The sequence below is a fragment of the Mauremys reevesii genome, linkage group 5, assembly GCF_016161935.1.
Source record: "Mauremys reevesii isolate NIE-2019 linkage group 5, ASM1616193v1, whole genome shotgun sequence".
NCBI classification, from domain to species: Eukaryota; Metazoa; Chordata; order Testudines; family Geoemydidae; genus Mauremys; species Mauremys reevesii.
The window spans coordinates 16,353,464-16,368,721 of record NC_052627.1 but is presented as its reverse complement, the minus strand read 5'-3'; positions in this window follow the sequence as shown (position 1 = coordinate 16,368,721).

Sequence of the window (15,258 nt, the reverse complement as noted above, 5' to 3'; positions counted from 1 at the left end):
TAGCTTCATTAGTAAAAAAAAATCCTTAACATTCATCATTTTTCAGAACACTCCTAAGGTCAATTGTCCGGCTGGGGAGGAAAAAACTGGTGTGAACGGTCTACTGACACTAATCAAAGAGGGTCAGATTTCCAGCTGGGATAAATCAGTGTTACCAGATTTGCCCGTTGGTTTGGGGTAAGCTCATTTGTTAGGGTTACTCTTCTGGGGGGAGGAGGAGTTCTGTAATTCTGTCAGTGTACTGCTTGCATCACTTGTGTGTTCATGTGGAGCTCTACTTCTGCCTTCTGCAAGTCCCCTCCCAGTGGAGCTACCCTGCAGAGCCTCAGTTCCCCAGGGCTGGGTTCCTCCAGCCCCAGAATCAGACAAACGAACACACACAAATTAACAGAGCGCGTCTGAGTGGACCAGGTCAATCCGTACTCACAAGTTGACCCTTTATATGTCCCTGGATTCAGCAGGTTGGGTCAAGCAGCACTTCCAAGCTGTCACCCTTATATGCCTTTGGACTCAGCAAGCTGGGTCAAACTGCACTTTCAAGCTGTCACCTTCCTATGTCACAGGTTCAGCACGTCCCTATCCCCACTTTCATGTTACAATTGTTCTGGTAGTAACCCACTTGATGAGCAAACCCCACAGGATTTTTTGGGCACTACAGGGATCTTTAGCTTAGGTAAGAGGAGCGTTGCTGCAGAGCAAATGGGGAAGCCAAAAACACACAAGAAGAGAGACAGGGAAGCAACCAGCTTAACCACAGAAGTTATTTATTACCAGGTAATAACCATAGAGGAGCCAAACCAACGAAACAGTTACAACATTAAATCTAGCTTAAATCTGATTACAAAAATCAGGTTTAGGAAACTACACCTGATCACACCTAGAAAAAAAAAACAGTGGGGGGAGGGGGGGAGAGAGAGTGTTGGGTTCATACCACTCTGTGAAGTTTGAACCGGTCGGGGTTCCCAGGGGGTGGTGAGGGTCCAGCGTGCTGGAGACAGGCAGAGTCCCCCACACGATCAGTCAGAAGATGAAGTCCCAATGGAACCGATGCAGATTTTGGATCCAGGCATAAGAACGCTTACTTGAGCGTGGGTAGGGGTTTTTTGTAGGGAAACAACAATGGTTCAAGGGAGAACACTAGATTTGTTTATGGATAAACTAATGACTCAGGGAAGTATACCAAAGTTGTTTTGTTCTGGACAGACAATAGGAATCATTCCTGGCCATGGGCAGCGTTCCTTCCAGGGAGCTCACAATGCAATTAGGCAGCTTCAGTATTTTGGATACCAATAAAGGATTTATTACTAGAATTGGTCTGACAACTACAGAGCTGTGTGTGTGCAGGTGTGAGTTCATTAACATCTGGAGCAGAGATCCCCCATCATGCAGTGCTTCCTCGCTTCTCTGGTCCCAGAGTTCAGTGTGCTTCTTGCCTTGGAATCTCTGTTCTCCATTCTGTTATGCTAATGGAGATGCCTCCCTGGCCAATCTCCAATGCAAATGAGGCTAGGGAAGTTGCCTTAATCCTGTCACCCTTGTCCGGAGGGGTTTAGGTATGTCTCCCACTGTCTTTTAATTTGCTTTTTGTAAGTCTTTCTTCTGATCGGTTTTGGTTCAAGCAGAGGCGGGGTGGGGTGGGAGGTGTTCTTCGTGAGTCAGACAGGCTGGATACGGCGCCCTGGTTCCCCAAGAACACAGAGCTGACAGATTACAGCAGTGTTGTACCATTGACTTCACTGGAGCTCTGTGTTCAAACCACTGCCAATTGACACATGCTGGAGATCTGGCCCAGAGTCTTTGGTTATTTCATTGATAAGATGAATAAATTGTATGGAATGGGGAAAAGCATCAAGAGAGAAAAACAACCCCCCCCCACCCTAAATTGCTAGCAAAACAAGACTATTGGCAGGCCAGATGCCAGCTGTTGCCCAGGCTGCAAGCATTAGCTAAGAACTAAAAAACTCAGAGCTGGAGTCCAGATCAATTCACCTGTAAGTTAGTTTTGCTCACGATAGATATTAGTCTAATAAAATGTATTTCGACTCTATGAAATGCTTGTAAGTTGCTGCATACGTTAATTTCACTTGCAATGTCTGTACTCTGTGCTATAAGGAAGTTGTGCTTTATAACTTTGAAAATATTTGCTCTAAATTTGTGAATCCAGGCACAGGAATCGTGCATCCCTCCATCCCACCCATCCAGAACAACTATCAAAATCAGACAGACCATCAAGGAACAGGGCAGTACAAAGGATTGGTTGATCGCCCTATCCCACTTTGGAAATGCTACATGCAAGGAAGCTTGTCCTATGGACTTGGAAGCTGAATGAAGGAAATAAAACAAAGCCACAGGAAACTTTGCCATCTTTTTGACTGTTTGAACTCTGGTAGGGCCAGAAACTAAACTGAAGCCAGAGATCCCCACGGCTGCCTCCTGGGTCCACCCTGACAGACTGTTTGAATTAGCAGATCACAACAACTCTGTCACTCCTAGGATTTATATGGTAACTGGTTTGTGTGTTTATGTTTGTTTGCTTTAACCTGTAAATAATGCTCTTATTCCTTTTTCCTAGTTAATAAACCTTTAGTCAGTTTATTACAGGTTTAGCTACAGGTGTTGTCTTTGGTGTAAGAACTAGGGTATCAACTGATCAGGGATAAGTGACTGATCTGGAAGCAACCTGGATGTGGTGTGATTTTTGATGCAAGTGACCATTTCTCAATAAGTCCAGTTTGTCTGGGTGGCAAAATAGATTGGAGAGTCTCAGGGGACTGTGAATGTAGGATAAGACTGTTAAATGGGAACTCCTGGATCACTATGTTACTGGTCTGGTGAAGTTTAATTATAGAACATTCCACTGGCCTGAGGTGTTTGCCCAGGTAGGCACTCAGGGTCAGGAGCCGCTCCCATGTGACGACTACTATAAAACAGGATCTCTCAATAATAAATATGGACCATCTTCCCAGGCAAGTGGTAATGCCAACTTCCTACCAATCTCCACCACTAATAATTATTTAATGTATCGTAATGCTTAAAGATCACATTGTACTAGGTCCCTCTACAAACACAGAAGAAAAGGATGGTCCCTACCTTCAAGAGCATACAATCTGAGTACGAGATGAATGACTACAGAACACATATTAACTCTTCTGGGATTTCCAGGAAAGTTCTATTTGCCTTTAAACCCTACTTTGATTAAACTCTTCTCCTACATGACAATAGGATGAGATGCTGCCTTTCCTGTCCACGTAGTGACCTTCAAATACCACCTACCTTTCCTCCCTTTTTTGTCAAAGATGGGAATTGGGGACAGAAAGGAACAATACTGGAAAGGGATCTTGTTGATTTGAGACTTGATACAATTCCCACGGAAGTCCATGAAAGGTCCATTGAGTTCATTGAGAGTTGGATTCGTCCCTTAGAAAAATTGGGAGGGACTCCTCATAGTCATCTTATGGAAGCCTTCAGTGATTTCCCCTGATTTCTGTCAAGAAAGGTGCAAGTACTGGAAAACTATATTTTAACTTCTATTTTATGCCTTTATTATAATTAGCATTAGCTGAGGTATGTTAGGCCTGAACATCTACTGTTCTTACTCAAATTGATCATTACCAAATACCACATTATGGATCAACTTGCAAGAATATCCATGGAATGACACCATTTCCTCTGCTGATAGACCTGCTCATTGGGATCACAATTGCCTTTTATTAGTTCAGCTACCAGAGAGCCTCTTTTAGGGTTAGATTGTACAGCCCTTACACTGAACACAGATTGTACAGTGTTACTGAACAGGGACTCATGTGAGCAGTGCCACTGAAGTCAAGAGCACTACTCATGTGAATATGAGCTCATCAGTGCACGGAAAGGTTGTACAATCTAGTCCTCAGCCACCACATGGGCCTTTTTGTTTGTGAGGCCAAAGTTATCAAAGGGTAAATCCTCATCCGTAATCTGCTGGAGAGACTCTGGTTACCAGCCACGTGCGTAGCTCTGGATCAATCCAACCAGTTCCCTGCACCGCAAGGTCGCTCAGAGTTTCTGTGTTATACGTTTTTGGAGGAGGCTGCCACTGGAAAGGCACAGAAGGGAAAAGGTCCTACAGGCAATAATTAATCAATCTAGCACTAGGTTAAGACCACATTTTAACTGGACTTTGATGAGGCAACAATATATATCAGATTCCACACAAAACTGAAAAGGCTGCTTTAGGTAAATGAAACTGGTGTGTCTGTAAAGACGGATAGTTATCAAACTTGCTCCATAAGGCACATAAATTATAAATAGCAGGTAATGAAGCAGTGCCAAAAAGAAATACTTCACACGAGTTTACATTGGTCTCTATGTACTATTGCATGTTGTCTGTGATTACCAAGAAAGCACCCTAAAAATGCCAATGGGCCAGACTATCCCCTCTCCTGTGTTAAGATATACGGGAGGGGATTTTCTTTGCAAAGACATCTCTGCAAGGATTCCCATTGTCCTGTCAGGAGAATGGCTTTGCTCTATTATAATTCTGGAGCCAGCCCTTTATCCCCCTCTGGCCCTGGCAGTTCCCTCATCCTTATCTCTCTGGGTCATATACCCATTGGAGCTGTGCTAGCAGCGAATCCACTTGGCCAAAATAGTTCCTTATGGCCCTAGGACAGAGGTCCCCAAACTGTGGGGCTCACCTCCCTATGAGGCTGTGGAGGAACGTTCAAGGGGACATGGCTGGGGCCCGGGCCAGCCCTCATGGGCAGAGGCAGGGAGGGAACACCACCCAGCTCCACTCCAGGCTCCAGCCCTGGCTGCCGGCCCTGTGCCTGGGCTCTGCTCCCAGCCCCGCCCCCAACTTATGCACCAGTGTGAACAGTGCTATGATGGTGGTGGGAGAAGCTCTCCCGCTGACATAGCTACAGCCACTCGTGGTGGCTGGAGTAATTAAGCTGATGGGAGAGCTCTCTCCTGTTGGCTTAGGGTGCTAACTAGCGAGTGTACAGCAGCACAGCTGCATCAGTGCATGGTAAGTTCCACAGTGCCTGGGGAGTAGAGCGATTTGCATTTTCCATGGTCCATTTACTCCTCTTCCAACTCACCTCAGGTCCAATCCCTTCCCCAGTGTGGATGTCAAGGAGAGATCTCCACTGGAGCCAAATAGTGGGAAGGTGGAAAGATCCATGTGTGAAGAACTCCTCCCCATGCAGGTCTAGGGGGAACAATCTGACGCAAAGAAGGTGTGCTACTCACATTCACAAAACAGCTATACATGTACTCAAAAGGAGGGCATGGCTGCAAAATGGGCAAAAATATTCCTGAAATTGGGCATCACTCCCCAACACAAAATAGCACTCTCAAATAAAATTTGCAAGAAAGTTTCATGGTAAAAGCCCAAGACATTTTTGCACCACTCTATATTCTAGAGTCCAAATCCTGTGGCCTTTTTCTGATTTCATTCTGTCCTTCCCCAAGCAAATTACCAGTGAAGTGTACATCCTACTTCTCCTGCTAATATAAGCCAGCGTGCTGAAAGGCTCATTGCAGTTTGTCTGTAGGTCCCACTGAAACATATATGCATTATGAGAGTCTCACATTAAGTAACACCTTGGTATGTCTACACTACCCGCTGGATCGGCAGGTAGTGATCGATCTATTGGGGATCAATTTATCATGTCTAGTGTAGACGCAATAAAATTGATCCCCGATCACTCTGCCGTCAACTCCGGAACTCCACCGCGTGCGAGAGGCAGAAGCAGAGTCGACGGGGGAGCAACAGTGGTCGACTGGCCGCCATCCTCACGGCTAGGTAAATCGACCTAAGATACGCCGACTTCAGCTACGCTATTCACATAGCTGAAGTTGCGTATCTTAGGCCGACTCCCTCCTCCCCCCGAGTGTAGACCTAGCCTTGTTCTTTGAGTAGTTCCACTGAAGTCAATCAGGCATTACTAAACTGGATTCACTGTGTCAGAATCAAACCCGTTGTGTGTGTTCGCACACACACATTTTAGAATGCAAGAAGTGACAGTGTTGTAAGCTTTTCTTATTCACAAAGACTTCTATTCTCTTGCAAATAACAAAAAGAAAAGCAAATGCCAACACAAAACACCGAATGATTTCTAGCTGTGGACACAGAACAAAGATCATTTCTTTGGCAATTACAACTATTACCTATCTGGCCATGAGACTTTCATATGCATTATTCATGACATTCAAATGCTTAGCATGCTTACACACACAGAGAGAAAGATACAAACATTCAGCAGTGCCCAATTAATAGAAAATGTTTCTCATCTTGTACATTTTCTTCCTGGATCCATTATGTCACAACTTTGTATCTTTAATGGCCACGTTAATATCTATTCTCGGGTAGAGTCAGATTTTCAACTATAAATGAACCCTTTAACTTCATTAGTCAATTAAACAACAACATAAGAATGCATGGCTTCTTTAATACTAATCAGCTTCTAATTACCACTTAATACAGTACGTACCAATGTAGGAATACTGTTTATGCCAGTGAGATTAACGAATGTCTCTAGAGGGTGCGTGGCACAATACATAGCAATGCAGAGAGCTGCTATCCCACTAATTTATGCAATTTACTCAGGGCACCTCTGATGAAAGGACATCTGCGTAATGACCATCATCTTGGTCACCACCAGGGATTGAACCCAGAACCACCAGACCCAAAGCACAAGACTCACACCCTCTGGGCTTGCCAAAGAGGAGGATGCATAACACACAGAGTGGGTTCCATATGTCTTGCTGATAGCTGATGTTTTCTGTGCTCTTTAGCTATATATGTTTGAGGGACACAACAGGACTCTCCCATCTAGATAGATGTTTCAGAATGATGAAAGACAATGCAAATTCCTACCGCATAACGGCTTAGGGCTAGGTTGTAACTTGGATCACAAGTCTGCACAGGGTAGTAAGAATCTGTCTCTTACCCCTGTATCTCCACCCTGGGTTTGGATATTTACTTACTGCTCCCCAGGAGCAGGTGGGCAAGGAGAGGCAGGAAATAGGTCAAACTTCATCTCCACCTCCCACCTCCTCCCAGTGGGCCAGCCAGTACATTTGACACCAGCCGTAAATTACCGCACCTCCATCCTTCCCCTGTTCCCCCACTCCCAGGGCAGGAGGGGAGTAGGGAAGAAATCTGGCCCAGAGGGGTGTCCCTAAAGTACAATGCTTCTTGGGTTCCCCCTGGAATAGTGCAACTTCCTCAGAACTATCTATAAAAACATCCGACCTTCTCACAAAGATATTAAGATGCCTTAAAGAGCCTTTCAGAATGACCGAACGCAGAAAGACACTATTATAAAATGTGGCCACACAAATGAGAACTTTTTCTTTCCTTTTCTTTAATTTTATTTTCAGGCTTAACTAAATTGCTATTTAAATAACACACTGAAAGGTAAACAGCCACCTGCTCCTGCCAGATGTTCTACAGATCTTTAGCACTACTTTATGTGTGCTAAGGTGTCATGGAAAGTGGCAAACTGGACCCCAAAGGTATTTATCTCACCAGTCTCCTGACAGGCTATAAGGAGCCATCGTATTATGGGGATTTTTCATCAAAATAATAACGACCACACTCCAATTAGTGATGTATATTAGAGCTTATAATGGGCAACATTTCTCCTTTTATTATTCCTCGGATCTGAACATGCATATATATGCTGGAATATATGGTAACGACATGTTCCTCCAGAAGGAGGGCAAAGATGGATTTATAAGCATTTTATTTTTGTTCTAGCGGTACTTCTTAAAAATTAGACAAGTTCTCTTCCTTCAAAATGGGCATAATATCAGAATTGAATAAAAGCACACTCCGATATACTTATGCACATCAAATAGTACCCGACCCTACAAGTAAGCCCCCTGAAGCCAACGGGACTACTCATGAAGTAAATTGCTACTCAACAGGAGTAAGGGTTTCAGAGCCTGGCTCACGGTTTGTATTCAGACTGTTTATATCCAGACATACCCGTTGTAGCAGCTCCATCTACCCAATCTGCTTAGAGCTAGCTGCTGCTCCCAACCTGCCAGCTTGGTTTGGTCACCGCAGCTAAGTCAATAATGAAAAAGTCCACCCATTCCCGGGCATCCAGGACAAAACAAACACAAAACAAAGAGTCTTCACACCAGTCTTAGCCCCTCCTTCCCGAGGGCCTATCTTCCCTCCTAGACCCTCTTGTGTCTTTCCCTGGTTTCTATTAAACAGCAACTCCCAGAGCTTCCTACCTGGAGTCTCCCAGTTTGTCCCAGGCTTCTGTCTTATCTCTACCGCCAGAAGGCCTGCCATGAGTTGCCTGCCATTGGGACTCTGCTCATTTCTCCATCTGGGGAGGCAAGCTAAGCGTGTTCTATACCTGGGGCTGGACCCATCTCACCAAAAAGGGCCAGACACCTTCTTACACCAACCCAGAAACTTTATTACATGATCTGAGTTGAGAAGGTTGGGCCTCCTTTTTTATTAAGAATTCTGCTGAGCCACAAATACATGAAATGAATTTAAATTGTCACCAGTGTGAACTATAGCATGTGGATCCAAAACCTTGCTCCAGAATGATCTAGCACATATGCTAAGCAGTTTAGCAAAGCCAGTGAATTAAGCCTAACATCACCTGTGTAAGGCAGGGGAACATTATTCTCCCCACATTACAGATTGGGAAACTGAGGCCAAGTATACACAGCAAATCTGGGGTAGATCTGGGAACAGAACCAAGGGCTAATCTTTTCCAAAATATGAGCTTAAAATTAGGCTTCTGCCTCATATTAAGGCAACCTAAATAAAAGGCTTGATTTTCAAACGGTGCTGAGCACCCAGCAGTTTCCACTGACTTCAGTAGGACTTTTTGTCATAAGTCATTTAGGTGCTTTTGAAAACTCCATTCTCACATACCTAAGTAGGGACGTAGGAGAATATCTTGCTTAGATTTCCTGACTCCTGGCACTATGCTTTAACTCAGGCCTGCACAACATGCGGCCCCCGGGGGCTCACTGTGCAGCCCACAGGCAAGCGGCAAAGTAGGGCTGCTGGGTTCGCCCCCTGCCCGGGGGAGAGGGGGACCCTCACAGCCCCACATGCACTGCGCTCCAACCACCCTAACGGCCAGAACCGCACATCTCCGTCTCCTGCTCCACCCGCCTGGCGTACAGCGGGTGCGTCACTTCCGGGGCTCGCCGAGGCAGGAAGCGCTGGGCACGAGGCAGAGTCGGTAAGTGCCGAGTGAGGGGAGGGGCGCCCGGCCTGGGCTCAAGCCACAGCTCGGGGGGCGGGGGGGGCGACTGGGCCGAGACCCCTCCCAAGCCCCTCCCTTCGGTTGGGGACGAGGCGGCTACTGCGCTGGTTGGTCCCAGGGCAGCCTCCATAGTGATTGCGGGGGGTGGGGGGTTGACAACTTCTTCCCTTTCATGGATTATTAGGGTTGGAAGGGAACTCAGGAGATCATCTAGTCCAACCCCCTGCTCAAAGCAGGACCAATCCCCAATTAAATCCCCAAATGGCCCCCTCAAGGATTGAACTCACAACCCTGGGTTGAACTGTCTGTGGGCAGCCAGGAAATCCCCAGGGGGGGGTGGGGTGGGTGTGTGTGTGTGTGTGTGTGTGTGTGTGTGTGTGTGTGTGTGTGTGTGTGTGTGTGTGTGTGTGTTTCAGCTGCCCTGCCCTACTGCTGCCCCCTTCCCTGGTCCAGGGACCTTCCCCGTCCCCTATCACACTGCTCCCCCACCCCAGGCTCCCTGTGGCCCCTGTGTTTGTGTTGGGCAGGATATGTGTTTCGGGGGGGGGGGAGGTGTTTCAGTGAGGCCGGGGGGTTTCAGCCCTCAGCTGTTTTCTTTGGAGTAATATGACCCTCGCCTTACAAGTTGTGCAGACCTGCTTTACCTCTAGGTGCACAATACAGCTCCCAATGAAGTCAATGGGAGTCCTCCCTATTAACTTCAGTAGGCACTGGATTGAGCCCTCTTAAGAAGGGTGAACTGGTGGAACAGACTGTCGTTTCCCTAGCTAGATTCTCTCTCCGGGGTTTTAGTCTTCAGGTTGAAAGCACAGAGCAGGCAATGGAAGAATGGAAGGGAAAAACAGGGGTTTATATAAAACTACAAAAACAAACAGAAAGAGCCTAACTCATGCTACAATCCATCCCTCTTAGTATGGAGCTCTTTCTGCTTCCCAATGCACTTCTGATACTTTTCAGACAATTGCAAAAAATCATCATTGTCCCATTGTTTCCTTGTGTTCCTCTGTCTGTCCGTGTTCACCTCTTGTTTCTTGTCTTAGTTTAGAAGCATTCTTGGGCAGGGCCATCTTTTTTGTTCTGTGTTTGAACAGCACCTAGAACCACCCGCTCCCAGTCTGTGACTTGGGCTGCTAGACGCTAATGCAATACAAACAATAAACCACCATCATTCCAGTTAAAATCTGGAAAGTGCTCGAGATTTACAAACAATTTTGAGAATACCTGGAATCCCTCTGAACACTTGTGAGCAACCAATAACACGATCTCACAAGTAACAGCTTATGAAACATGCTGCTTCCATTCATTAAAATAGTCACAAGTCGCTTTTTGTATGATTTGATCAGCTATAAGGAGCTAACTCCCATTCTGCTGGTCAGCAGACGGGTCGTCTACACCCTGCATCAGGCACAGAGAAAGGTGCATGCAAAGTAATAAAAGATAAAAAAAAAAAAAAGTGGAGCGGGAAGATAGACAAGTGAAGATAAGAGAAAATTAGAATTCATCATTATGTAGCACATTCATTCATGGTCATGAAGCCAGCCTTCAAATCCCCCCTTGTGTGTGTCAAAATGCTGCTGCCACATTGCAGGAGACACTTCATCTCATGAAACTGGAGATCACCCATTCACTTCAATGCTGGCCACCCGGAAGATCCTCCAGGAGATCACTGCATTTTCTCAATCTCTATGGGTCCATTAGCTACTGTGATAAAAGAGAGGAAACTCAGGGTATGTAAGAGCTCTGAAGTTTCATTTCTCCTGTCCCCTCAGGCTGATTGTAGAGCCCATCTGCCTCAGATTTCCTCAACTGCATAGAGATCCACCATGTATAGAATGAAATAGCTAACAAACTAAAAAAGGCCTGTCAGAACACAAAGTGACTATCAATTTCTACAGAATTTTCCCACAAGTAACATTTTCTTTATGAAATGGAGTGAAATGTCAGAGGCCAAATAGTCTACATTTTTCACTCCCTGCAATTTAACATCTTAGCAAATGAGGTTTTTTCTGCTTATGGGCCTAAGAGAGGAAGGATGATCTTGTGGTTAGCGCATGAGTCTGGGAAGCCAGGATGGCTATTCGATACTCAGTATTGCTTGTGTGTGTGTTACTTATTCTCCCAGTGTATAATTCCCTATCTTTACAATGAAGGTAATGCTACCTCCTATTCACAGGGCTGCTGTGAGGATAAATACATTAATGCTCTTACTGCCATATAAATAGGCAGATTATCACTCAAAAATAAACCAGCTGAGAATGGTACCCAGGAAGCATCCGCTCTTAACATAGCAAATGCCACACTGGACAAGACCTGAGCTCCATCTAGTCCAGTATGCTCTCTCTCCCAGTGGCCAATCCTAGATGTTTCAGAGGAAGGTGCAAGAAACCCCACAGTGGGCAGATGGGGGAGAATCAGCCCCAAGAAGGTCTCATCCTAATTCTGAATACTTAACAATTAGCTTCAGACCTGAAATGTGAGGTTTTACATCACTTCCAGAAGAAATTTCTTAGAAATAAATATTAGAATTCTGCATATGCTTGTTGTCCAAACTGTAATTGATCCTTGCAAGTTTTTTGACTCAGTCACACCTTGTGGCAAACATACATTTCTTAAATACTTTTAAAATTTCTTCCGTGAGATGTAACTCAGTGAGGTCCATCATACCAGGAGATACTAATCCAAATAATGTTCTATTATACTGTCAAGACACAGGGACAGATCCTGCTCCTATTGTAGTCAATGCCAAGACTTCCACTGACTTCAATGCAAGCAGAATAAGGCTCATAAACAGACAGGTAGCAAACAATGTCATTGAATACTCACTTTGAGAGTCAATCAGTAGGGCAACCAATGCCTATAAAAAGCCAAAAGGGCAGAAAGACAAAGGATGTAATAGCTTTGAGGGAGTACAATGCTGGTGTCATAAACAGACAGTTAAGGGTTAATTCCTCTTTTACCTGTAAAGGGTTAAGAAGCTCACATAACCTAGCTGACACCTGACCAGGAGGACCAATAAGGGAACAAGATACTTTAAAATCTGGAAGGGGGAAAAAGTCTTTTGTCTGTGCTGTGTGTGTGCTTTTGCTGGACACAGAGAAAAAAAGAGCCATCCCACTCCTATAGGGTAGTGAGTATTTAGAGAAGGAATGTATTAAATTACTTTTATTTTCTATTTGTGATTTCTTTTGCAAAACAGAGGGAGAATAAAATTGGGTTCTTTGTGTAACTTTAAAGTTTTGTCCAGAGGGAAACTCTCTGTGTTTTGAATTTGTTTGTCTGTGAGATTATCTTGCATTCTAATCTCACAGAGGTATTCCTTTCACCTTTTTCTTTAATTAAAAATCTTCTTTTAAAAGCCTGGCTGATTTTTCATTGTTTTAAGATCCAAGGGTTTTGGATCTGTGTTCACCAGGACTAATTGATAAGGGTATACTCTCAAGCTTACCCAGGAAAAGGGGTGTAAGGACTTGGAGGGGAGGAATTAGTCTCAAATCTGCCCAGGAAAGGGGGAGTTAGGGACTTGGGAAATATTTGGGGAAAGGCAGAGTTCCAAGTGGCTCTCCCCTAAAATTTGGAACATGCTTGGTAGTGGCAGCTTACTATTAACCTAAACTGGTAAATAAGCTTAGGGGGTCTTTCATGCAGGTCCCCACATCTGTACCCTAAAGTTCAGAGTGGGGAGGGAACCTTAACAGCTTGGAAAAACTGTAGTAATGTTTCAACTTTTCTCTTAAATAATAATGCTGAACACTGTTTTGTCAGACAGCTATAACCAAGTAATCCTCAAGACAACCTGTAAGATAGATATTATTTTTAGAGCTGGTTGGAAAATTCCAAATTATTGTTTGCTGGAAGTTCCAAAAAAAGTTTTGTTTTTGTTCTTAATTTCCTGTGGGGGTTTTTTTTCGTGAAAAGCAGAAATCAAAAACTGTAAAACTTGATTTTCAAAAACAATTTTCACTTAAAAAAAACAACTTTGGATCTTGGTAAAAATTGGTTTTCAAAAGCCAAAATGTTTGCTAAAAACTGAAAATATTGGGAGAGGGATGTTATTTCTGCTTTTTTGTTTAAAAAAAATGGAAAATTCTTACCATAATTTTTTTTCCATGAAAATTGACACTTTGATGAAAAAAAAGTGTTTTGATCCAAAGCTCTCTTTCATAAAAAAGAAAAATATTTTGGCCATTATACAGGTGAGAAAACCAAGGCTCAGAGAGGTTAAGTGACTTCCCTACGTCCACACAGCAAGTCAGTGTCAGAGCAGAGGTTTCGATTCCAGACATTCCCAGCCTTGTTTATTTTCCTCTAAACTATTTTCTCTCTCAGTTCCTACAAAAGACTTTGCAACCGTATTTTTGATTGATGCTGAAGATCTCCAGTCTGCTTCGCAAACAATATTTTCCACATGAGAAGGAGACATGCCCCTGCAGGATGCAGAAACAGTGCTAAATCATGAATTGCTGGGAGTGCCTGTTAGAGCAGTTCTTGGGTGAAAAAAATAATGGATCCAAACCTTTCCCTAACCCTTTGAAACAAGCCATTATTTATGCTGGAAAAAGTTCTGTTCAACTTTCTCTCCTGCTCACACTTTTGTGCTCTTGGGATCCAACCAATCATAGAAGAAGGTATTCATATCATTTTTCTGGCTCAAACAGAATGAGGAAACACCAGAAATCTCAATAAGAAAACTTGATCTCAGGAGATATCCTGTCCCTGCTCCAAATAGTTAACAATCTCAAACAGTCTTACAGTCTATACCTTTTAAAAGCTTAGATTCTTTTCTCATCTTTTGCCCAAAATGCTGCTTTTGAGTACTGGGCATACCTCTCTGGAGCCATTTTTTAGTACATCTGTAGTATTAACTAATGAGATAGGTAAAATGTGAATCTCACCTGATTGCATATATACAGAAATATTAAAAAAAAATTGTATCCACCCTTTTTTTCTTTCCATGATTTTCACTACTGATGTCGATGTCAGTCAAAGAGCAGATTGGCACTCAGGAAATGAGATTCCCACATAGTTCTGCTAATGAACCTCCGTCTGATCTCCAAGACACTTCTCTTCCATTAAGAGGCCCCTCCTGAGGGGGGGGGGAGAATCAGACAGTATATATGGCAGATAATGTGGCTATGCACAAATATCCACAAAGGACTAAGCTGCACTTAAACCAGTTTTATGTCGCTTATGACCAAGTACAACTGAGTTGGACTGATTTGACAGACTATTATCTGACTGCAGCATGTAGCCTGTCCTATCTCCTTTGTTAATTGCAAAATATCTCAGTTCTCATTCCAGTCTAAAAACAACAACATTGTGCAGGTGTCACTCAATGCCTAATTTGGGTGGAAGAAGAATTTTCATTGCCAGTGATGATGCACAAGAAGGAACGAACTCTACTTTGCTCTGAGACCAAGTTTGCAAGGCTGGCCATTAGAAACATCCGCCCCCATTCTACTTGTAAACTGAGCAGATTTGATACAGAAATCTGAAAAATACAATAAATATGCAATGCCATTCTGCCATTTTTTACAAAGCTGCTCTTTAGACTAGAGCTGCTCTTTACATTATCTGAACTGTCTTGATCTAAAGCCACAGTACTTTAGCAAACGCATTTTGCTTTAGAAAAGTCCATAAAACCTTTCTTGAAAGGGAACTTGGCTTTTTAAAATGATCAGCCACCCATCGATTTTAATCTTTAAGTGAAGGGCCCTCACTTTCCAAGAGCAGCTTTCTATGTACTGCACAGATGTCACAGATTCAGGGTACCTGCAAAGACTCTATTGTTGAGGGGAAGAGAAAGGGGAAAACAGACTTGCTTCCATAACTTGATGGGATGATGCTGTGGGCCAATTTCAGCCCTGATATAACGCCAATGATTTTAGTCCAACTAATACAAGGCCAGTGGAGAAGGAAAGCAGTTATACCAAGGATGACTTTGATATCATGAGTCTAATCCAATGCCCACTGACGTCAATGTAAAGACTCCTACTGACATAAATGAGCTTGGCACTGGGCCCATATT